At 32.8% G+C, this 10,389-nt stretch overlaps 1 long non-coding RNA gene across 2 annotated transcripts; it reads left to right on the top strand.

Annotated features, from left to right (window-relative positions):
* The first annotated feature begins 7,057 nt into the window (after window positions 1-7,057).
* LOC128678804 (uncharacterized) lies at window positions 7,058-9,483 on the top strand. 2 transcript variants are annotated; one of them, XR_008405688.2, is made up of 3 exons: window positions 7,058-8,154; window positions 8,253-8,439; window positions 9,061-9,483. It is a non-coding gene; the product is annotated as an uncharacterized LOC128678804 (long non-coding RNA). The 2 variants fall into 2 exon arrangements; XR_008405687.2 differs by having other exon boundaries at window positions 7,062-7,817.
* The last annotated feature ends 906 nt before the right edge of the window (window positions 9,484-10,389 follow it).

The raw sequence follows: 10,389 nt of genomic DNA, 5'->3' as shown, positions 1-10,389 counted from the left end.
CTAAAATTTTGTTAATGTATGAAAGTTATGCCATTCATTCAGAAATGAGATTTTCCCTGGCATTTTTTTTGAAATTATACAACATTTCAAACAAGCTACAAACTATACTAGCATTTCGGAACGATCACTGATGAGAAGAAATGTCGAAATAAATTCAAATTATATAATATTCTTTTCGGGGCTGTGACGCCGCGAAGCTCGAGGTCAGCGGAAAAATTAACCTTGAAACTTTATAGATGCAACCCCCCTTAGGAATGCTGTGGTTACCTATCAACTGCCAAGGCAATGTGTCACTTAGGCCTCATACAACCTGCATGGTAGGTTAGACAGTCATCTAGTCGGAACATGAATTTATCGATATTATTATACGTAAATATCGACTATCATATCACGAACTTTTATAGTAGGAAATAAATCACGACTTTTTATCGTTCTCTTCATAAATGCTGGCTCAAAAATCAACGAATAATATGATCGCGGACCAGACCAGAATTGTAAATAAGGTTTGAACGTGAATTTAATATCAATTGCCACTTGCACTAGGGATGGAAAGCATATAACATATTTTATCGATACTAATAATACTTTCTATTAAAAATAACTGCCCATCCGCAAATGACGATAGAACCTCTTTTTGGTTTTAATTGAAAACTTAGAACTTATTAGTTAATTATTTTAAAGAAATTATAGTGACGTTTTAAGTGCGTGTTATTACACGCACTTCAAAATGTCACTAGACAGATTTAAATCTATTAATCGGGTAATAGATTTAAATATGTCTAGTCTATCTAAAAATATCTCCGATTTAGAAGAGAAGTCAAAAACTTATTTTTCTGTTATAAAAGTTAACGAATCGTGTTTTAGGACAATTAGCATTTTTAACCCAAAAACGGAATCGGATCGTGATGTTAATTAATGCATGTTTAGAAATACATTATTATTATTGCTTATCCTACATGGGTTTGGTCAAAAACAGTAGAACAGAAATTGTTTATTATATATACTTACGTTAGTTATAAGATATGGTATGTTAGTTATGACACTTGTTTCGATGTATCGATATTTTATTTAAATGTTTTCCCATCTCTACAGGACCCAATTTTTGTGGCTTTCGAGTTGTTTGATTTGTTGTTTTGTTGTCGTATCATCTCATTAGGATTATGAGGTTGATTCTTAACATTTCTTCTCTAAAGAAAAAAATAAAAAATAAAAAAAAGGAGCGTAGTATCGTAGTATGTATATAAACCGAAATTGGTATATAATTTCTTAAATTATTATATATATTTACTAAGTATGTAAGCACCTGCGCCTATTAAAAACAACGCGGTTGTTTGTTTACATAATTAATTAGATTTATTGGAGTGAGGACCAATGTTGACACATCCGATTATACAGCCAGCGGCTTAGTGAATACACGCTAAGTACACTACAGCATGCCTTACAATACAACCACTTCTGTTATATATAACAGAAGTGGTTATACGTTCTTAACTATAGTTAATTAACAACTAACTATACGTTAATACAAAAAAAAGAATCAAACAGTATATATATATAATATTTATCAGCACTCGGATCACAATCATAACCTGTTTTGATATATTTTTTGATTATGTACATTATGTACTTTGATATATTATTAGAAAAAAAATTGTAAGAAACAATAATGGTAAGCCCTCCCGGTATGATAGGGACCAACACTGTTTAAATGAGTTTCTTTTGGCATTTCTTTTCAGCAGTGGACGTTCCGATATGCCAGTAGTTTGTAGCTTGTGAGAAATTACTATTTAATATAAAAATTGATATTCATATAAAAAAAAGTGCCTGTGAAGATCTTATTTCTGAATAAATGATTTGAATTTGATATCCTTCAATGATTTTTGAGTTCACCATGGACAAACATTGTGAACTAGAAAATAACTTTTGATTTTTATGTAGACTCGTAAAGGGTATTTATACTTGCAAATGTACCTATATTGAACTATTCGATATCTAAAAGCATCCTATTTTGTGGTTACTAACTAAGAACTACGTACTAGAAACACCTTCGTTCAATCAATCCACGTGAACATTTAATTAAATTACTTGTGTAGCTAGTTCTAGCGAGTAATTTATTATTTAGTTTGAACCTCGTGCTCTTAAAATTTTATGCTTAGTATCGATTGTTTATTTTCAATTCTAAATATAGGTATGACACGTGTGACGTTTTATTCTTTGAGTTTTTATTTTCTTGTTTACAGTATCACATATAGTTACATTTAAATTCGAATTTTTTCGTTCCAGTTCGAGCTTGCCCGAAAGGGAAAATCCATAAATAGCTGACTTGGTGTTGTAGCAAGTATTCCAAAATAAAGAAAAATACATATTGTGAAGAAAAAAATTAAGAGGAAAAAGTTAGGAGATCTTTCGTCTTTGCCTAAGTTTTAGCCTTGAATTTTTCATGGGAACTTTTAAAAAAATTATATATATGTTGGCGGGAAGATTTAGACAGGTTTCGACATGGATGGTAGGAAGACCAAAGGTCTCAAGACCTTGGTCTTGGAAGACCAAAGGTCTCAAGGTATAAAAAAAGATGTATGCTCCTATGTTTTTCTCCATTCACCCAATTATACGAAATTGCGATAAACATAATATGTAAAAATGTGTTAAAATTTGCTGGAAAAATGCTTGATAAACTACATACTTAGTTTTGCATTGCTTGGTATAAGTATATATAGTATGTACAACATGCGTTTGATGCAATTAATACGGTGCTCATAGTAATGACTAGTAATTTGATTGCTGTACGTGCTTCTGATTGGAGTATCTTATTGTCAATTGCTCATTGTGGTTGATTGAGTTCGAGTGGACTCCGTGACCAGTTTGAGTAATGATGAGTATGTATACATACATCACGTAGGTATATACAACAAAAGAAACATTGCTTCCATTCTGGTCTAAGAGCGTAGAAAAGATATAGAATATTAGCTGCTACTCTTTCGGCTCACATTGTAAAAGTCAATCAAAGGAAAGGGTTTTAAAAATTCTATATTCACATAGGTACACGCTGACACAATTCCTGATTTCTCCTATAATCCCCTATAACTCTTATATCCTACTGCTCCATATCTTCTCGTGCATGCCGTGACTAAGGGATACATAGCTTTGGTAGCTGATAGGTTTTTAAATTTAATGTGGCTTTTTGAAATTTCTTTATGTTCCTAAACTGATTGTATTCATTATTTCCTGGTTGGGTACGCCAGCGCAAGTACAAGAAAGGTGAAAGATCATCCCAGTCTGGGACCATTTCACCCATTTCCTAGCTGATAGGTAACAATAGCATACCCAAAAAGAATCGACGGTCGTAAAAACACAGCCGAGTCTTCAAAAAGTCTTTTCATTTTAAGCGAGCGATCGAAAATGTAACTGGTAGCTGAAATAAGATAGACAGAGTGAGGAAAGTGTAAAGAAAACATAGAATTACTTTATCGTACGTGTGATCTTTAGGTTACGATAAAAGTTTATGCGATTTACAATAACGCCGGGTCAAGGGGGCTCCACGACGAAAGGTTTACGCGAAACCCGCGATAAAAGCAGCTGTTGCCGGTCTAGTGACCGCCTCGAGTCACAAGCTGATGGCATATTTTCTCTCTTCTTTTCAGCAAATATTTGGTGTAGGCTCCTTCAGTTCCTGCCTCTTTTCGTTTGATGCTCTAATAATCTTTATGATATTTCCCAGATAAATGAAACATTACTACAGATATTATAAATAAATAAATATTTGTTTGCGATTTTGGGTATGTCGTACACGTTTCTGTATTTTTGCGTCTATCAAACGGCCGGTACAAGTTAATACTTAATAAGCGTGGAGTATCCATTTATTTAAAAATATCTAAAATTAAGCAAAAAAACTATTTTTTGAAAGGTTCAAGAACAATCACACATCTTTTCTAGTGTTACTGATATTAAATGCGTGAATAAAAATGATCATTGAGTATACATACCATCTCGTTGAAAGCGATTGTTTCTATGGTTTAAAAAAAATAGTATTTGTTATTTGCATGCGATTAACGTAGCGTTCAACGCATAAAACAATCGCATAAAGCAGCACACCACAATCGGAAGCACGAAAAAAAATCGACAAACAAACAAGAAAATGGCAATATGGTACTCAATGAAAACCTATATAATAAACTGAAGATATTTTTAGAATCTTTCATTTATTGAAAAAATATTTTAAAATTTACTTGAACTATATATCCTCAATGTTTCGGGATGAAGATTTTGAACGATTTAAACGCCATCGGTTACAATTTGACCCACACTTTTTCGTTGGAGGTAGATCCGCCGTGATATCGACTCAACAGACACGATCTGGTTCAATCCGACACTGCAGCATAGATACAACGATATCTACATCTTCAGAGGACTCTTTATAAAGATATTTTAAGTATTGAATAGGTACGGTACAGAAGGGCGTGAAATGAGTTCTGAATTTACTGCTTCTCAGCAGTGGTCGTTCCGTAATGCTAATAGTTTGTAGCTTTGGTAAACATCATTTAATTTAGAATATGACGTGAAGAATAAATGATTTGATTTTGATGTATTTTGTTTAAATGACGGAAAATGACTCATTAAATGTAATTAGTCCTTCGTCACAATGGATTGTTATGATTAACACGCCCGCCTGTGTTCCGAAAGGTCCCAGGTTCGAATCCTACTTGTGCCACATGAGTTTGTATACCGATCTGATTCACATATTGAAGATTGAAGATTTTCATCGACCACCACTTGCTTCCGGTTATAGAAAACATTGTGAGGAAACCTGCACTTTGTTTAATTATCAAGTTGTGCGTGACCACTCCCCGGATATCGTTGGTGTGTTTCATTCCACATAATGATCACGACCCTCAACATGAGGAACACGACTACGAAGAAGACAAACCTTTTTGGAATCGAAAATAAAGTTTATTTTAAATAAAGAAAATTCTGTTTTTGAAATGATTTCTCCAGATTTTTTCAACAAAGACTTTCTCTGAAAATGTAGATCACTCTCTTCATCTCAAAAGCGCTTATTTATGCAAATTCAATTCTAAATCCAACAACAAAGAATAAAATTCGTATGGCAAATTGAAGTGACTCTGTCCACAATGGTCAGTCCGCGCTTGTCAATGCAATACTGCATTATTCAGTTGCAGCTCGGAGGCTGAATTGGAAATTTAATATTGACGATGCATCGATAGATTTAGATTCTAGACTGCATAGTCCTCATCTCTGCATGTACAAGTTCGTCCGGGGCTGTGACGCCACTAAATCCGGGTTCAGCGTTAAATTGATTAAATACATAAATGTATTTATTTATATAAATAAATAAATACATTATAATATTTATTTATTTATATAAACTTATTTATATAAATGTATTTATATAAACTTATTTATATAAATGTATTTATATAAACGTATTTATATAAACTTATTTATATAAACGTATTTATATAAACTTATTTATATAAATTTATTTATATAAACTTATTTATATCAATTTATTTATATACATTTATTTATATTTGGCTACGATTTTACTGCCGATTCTACTTGCCTGACTGGGCAATGTCTCTTAGTAGCCTCATACGACATACATAGTAGGATATGGTATTTCATAGACCATACGATTTAGGAGGGCCCGCGCGAGGCCCCAGAGTAGAGTATACTAGGGCGGAACCACAAGCCACTCAAGGTTTTTGACATTATTCTATCATTAATTCATTGTATATATGTTATTGTTAGGTTTTATTTATTTATTTCACATTGTCACCTCAATCCTGTCTGATGGGAAGTAATGTTGAGATGTAATGTGTTACGCAAGTTCAAAAAATGCCCATTCACTTTCTTGCCAAAGATTTTTATAAAAATTACATTTTTAATTTTTTTTAGTCGAAATCCCGTTGATCCCTAGGGAAAATTTCACGTAGAAAATAATGAATTTTACAATATTACCGCGGGTTAAAAAGAAGCTAGGTTAATAACTCCATTAGTGAGAGATTATCGGATCACCCTACAACCGGCCTCACACCACGAGACGTGCCTTATTAAACCAGAATAAGATAAGTGCGAGCTGAGATCTAAGAATATGGTTCGGTATTTATGTAAATATCTACTTAAATATATTTCACTTAGGGCGATCTGTAGTAAATTTTGACGTTAGGAAAACTTTAATATGCTCGTAAAACGCAAAAGCACGCCATTTTGCGCCGGTGAAAACGTCAACGTCACTTAGACTTTACAACAGCCACATACGAGTACACGAGCCCCATAGCCAAAAGACATGGCCACAGCTTGCAGAATATGACAGAAATCGGTGGGACATCATAATGGTCAACAGATGATACAATTTATAACGCGTAGTTTTGTAGTTAGCATATATATATTGGAACATAGATTTACTTTATCCTATATCGCTGTAAGACACCAGAAAATAAAAAATAAAAATAAATAATCAGTTTAATCCTAAAATTGGCGTGGAATTTAGCTTTCCTCTGTCTGAGAAATTCACAAATGTTACCACGTATACAAAATTTAATAACTTGACTAATTTCCAAAACCAAACCTAATTATATATATATTTATCTTTTTTTTACCTGTGCTGTTTCCCGATTTCTTCCTTAGCCTTCCTACAATTACTTCCCCAATTTGTAAGGTCTTTTCAAAACTTTGTTTTAGACTTTAGCTTTGTATTTCACCCTTGAAGACATCAAGTATTTTTTGTTTTGTCCTTTAATAATGTTATTCAAGTATTCATTGCGAAATAAAGGCGGTATCGAATTAATAATTCCTTATACACGAAGATATAAACACATTACTTAATGTTATTGCCTTGCGTGTGAATATTACATTTAATTTACTCCAGAGAATTGGATACGGCACAGAGAAACCAATTGTGACGCAAAATACAGGTTATTTAAATAAAAAAACAGAAATTGAAATATATATATATATATATACACTAACGGGATACATATATAGGTACACTGTTATACATTATTGGGACGTACACTGAAAAAAAGAAATAGCTGAACCAGTTTTGCTATTTGCAAATTTCTTTAATAGATACCAAACTTTGGTTGTAATTATCTAAACCAATGTAACTGCATGTCCCAAACCAGATAAGCTAATCAGTTCTTGATAATCAGTAATCAAAATTTTAGCTATTATTTATTAAAATAAACCAGTCAAACTACTTTAGCTGCAAGAACAAACTGTTTCATAGCTGGTAACCGAACATATGTACTTAAATTTAATACAATGTTGATTAAAACATTGTCATGAATTTATTTATAGATAACACAATCAAAGTCATTATTTGGACATTCATCAATTTATTTATTTGTAGTAAACTTTTCTAGCAGCCATTAAATCATCATTTGATTAATATTTGCCTATGTCGAATGTATGAAGTTAAAATAAAAATGTAAGTATTATCACAAAACTGTTTAACAATATTTAATTAAAATATTGTTAAAACTAGTTGGCACTGTTGGCAGCACTGCGTCCGAGTCAGTACATTAAAGTTATATGCGATTCACGTTAGAACTCGTTCTCTGCGTTCGGTCATTATTGTTTGGCTTGGCTGGTGAAGGCGGCAAATCGAATTGATTTTCACATTCCTATTGTTTTCAGGAGATTTGTAGCGACATTATGTATATAAAAAAAACTTAGTAAACGTGTTTTCGTAATAAATAGTGCAATGGCAGACGGTCAAGACGAGACCTCCGCTGATCCTATGAGTGACTATTTGCGCTTATGGGGTCTTGAAATGTACATAAATTTGTTCAAAGGTATGTGAATGTTTAATTTTTATTTAGTTCGTGTTAGTTTAATGTTCAGTCGAACAATCATCAAATATTGGCGCGGTCAGAGAAGGTATCGCAGAGGGCTGCCGGATCGGGTATCACGAAAGCGGCAGGGAAGCCCCGTAGTGTGTCTTGTCGCCAGTGGGCGAGGCGGGTCGCTTCATTCAAAGTTCCATTCGCGCCGCTTTCTACTGGAGACAAGGGTGCCCTGAAAGGGTCAGTCCAGAGGACTTAGAATTTTTAAGATATTTTTCACAATTGTTATCAGTCTAGTTTTGGTTTGCAGTTAAGATGATAATAATTGTTATGATTAACCTCTGACGTAAGCAATATGTTTTTACCAATCTTAACTAATAAAATATCCCGAAGATGTGTATGTTTTATTAATAGTGTGGATAATAATTTCATATTTTTTTACAGCATAATATCCATGATGATAGCATCCCTGCATCATTGCATCATCAAATGCTGTGTGTATCAATAACTTGCCAATCCTTACTGATAGCACCATACATTACCTACTAGTATATTGCTGAATCAGGACTTGAAAACTTACAGAACTTGGACAAATATACAGAATGAGGAAGTACCAAACTTAAATACAAATGTAAGCATTTTTACTTTTTAAGGTAAAACGGATTAAAACGGGATCTTATTACTGAGATTTCACTTGCTTCGTCCAACTGTCTGTCTGTCTATTACTAGGCTGTGTCTCATGAACCATAATGGCTAGACAGTTGCAATTTAATTACTAAGTACTAGCTTTTCCCGCGAACTTCGTTTCGCTCTACATCCCGTTTATCCTGTTCCCGTTCGACAAAAAGTATCCTATCACCTAAGTTAGCTCATACCCTGTCTGTATACCAAATTTCATCAAAATCCGTTCAGTAGCTTCAGCGTGATTAACGGACAAACATCCAAACAAACCCACTTTCACATTTATAATATTAATGTGATATATACCTACTTCAATGAATATATAAATTTAAGTACTAAAAATAAATAATATAAGTTAACAAGGAGCACCTCCTATAAAATAAATGTTCTTTTTTTGCCATTTTTTACTCGATAATATGTAATAATAATGACATGGAACCCTTCGTGGCGAGCAACTAGCACTTAGCCATTTTTATTATTATTTATTAACCTGGTATGGCAGAGCATCAACAATATAATAAGAAAACAAGAGGACTGTTATTAGTTCACTCTATAGTTTCTTAAATTTCAGGGAGTATACAACACTTTGAGTTCATGTAATGAAGGAAAAGGACTACTTCTTCGCTACAAAGAAAACGGAATGAATTCCTGAAAGTTAGCCTCTCCCGGTGTGCACTGAATTATATAAAATGAAGAAAACAGACTATGATTGTAATGGTAAATTTTAAACTCAAGTAATGTGTTTGACATTAATTTGGGCTAAGCAATGTCTTATTAATATTTGGTTAACTATTCTTTATTTTTATTAGCCCTATTTATGTTTTATAATATATTGGTGTTTGATTACCAGTTATTATACAATGGAGATACTACAGCGTTTGTAACTTAAATTTAATAATCTGGATTTTCTTGAGTGAATGACAAGACATTAAATTGTGTTATTTTATTTTTTTGAACATTTTAAATAAATAATTCAAAAAAATTACTTATATAATATACATTTTTTTATTCATTATTGCACTTAGCCCGTTATCCCTATGTTAAGGTGGCTGTTAGACCTGTATATACATCCACAAGGCAGGACACCATTTGATAATATTATTGGGATTTACTGGATTGATATGATTAATCATATCAATCCAGTACATCCCAATAATATTGAAGGTGGCCTGTAGATCCAGGTCCAATAGCAGATCTAGGACCAGCTACTGGTAAATAAACCAACAGGAGCAGGTAAACAAACAATGCAGTTACCTCCACATAAAGTGTTTGTCTACTAGTAATGAAACAGATTAGCAAGAGATAACCACACCTTAACATTAATTATTAAACAAATAATTTAATATTTCTTACTGAACTGTTAGATTTACTAGTTATTTAACACTTTAGCTTTAATTAGCCAAAGTAACTTTGCTAAAGCAACTTTACCGGAGCACTATTGACAGCCAAACAGTTTAGTTCAAATAACAAAACTAAGTTATCAACAGTTACCTAAAAGAAGTTAATATAATATTACTAAACTCTGTTTACAAAACATGTTTTAGTTACTTGTAGCCCTCAGTTTAGTAGTCACTCGATTTTGGTGATATGTAGCTAAACTTTTAGCTACTAGCAACCATTTTTTTTTTTCAGTGTAGCACGAACTTTTTCATTTAATGTTGTTGACGTTTCACCGATCTTGCAGTGAAGCCAGGCTAGAGTATTTGCGGTGTGAACTTGCGGGTGCTTAGGAACTGCATCCAGTTTCTAAACAATCAAACTACCCGCACTAGTTTTTATAAAGTCACATTAGGGTCACACGCTATCCGTCATATTACCCGAAATTATTTGACTCGATTTGATTTTTCATTTTAAACTATATATGTTAAGTTTAGTTTCTTCTTTTCTTGTATTTTCTATT

The sequence above is a fragment of the Plodia interpunctella genome, chromosome 20 (assembly GCF_027563975.2).
Source record: "Plodia interpunctella isolate USDA-ARS_2022_Savannah chromosome 20, ilPloInte3.2, whole genome shotgun sequence".
NCBI lineage: Eukaryota > Metazoa > Arthropoda > Insecta > Lepidoptera > Pyralidae > Plodia > Plodia interpunctella.
Note: the sequence above shows the minus strand (reverse complement) of the source record. Positions and strands in the feature narration are given on the sequence as shown.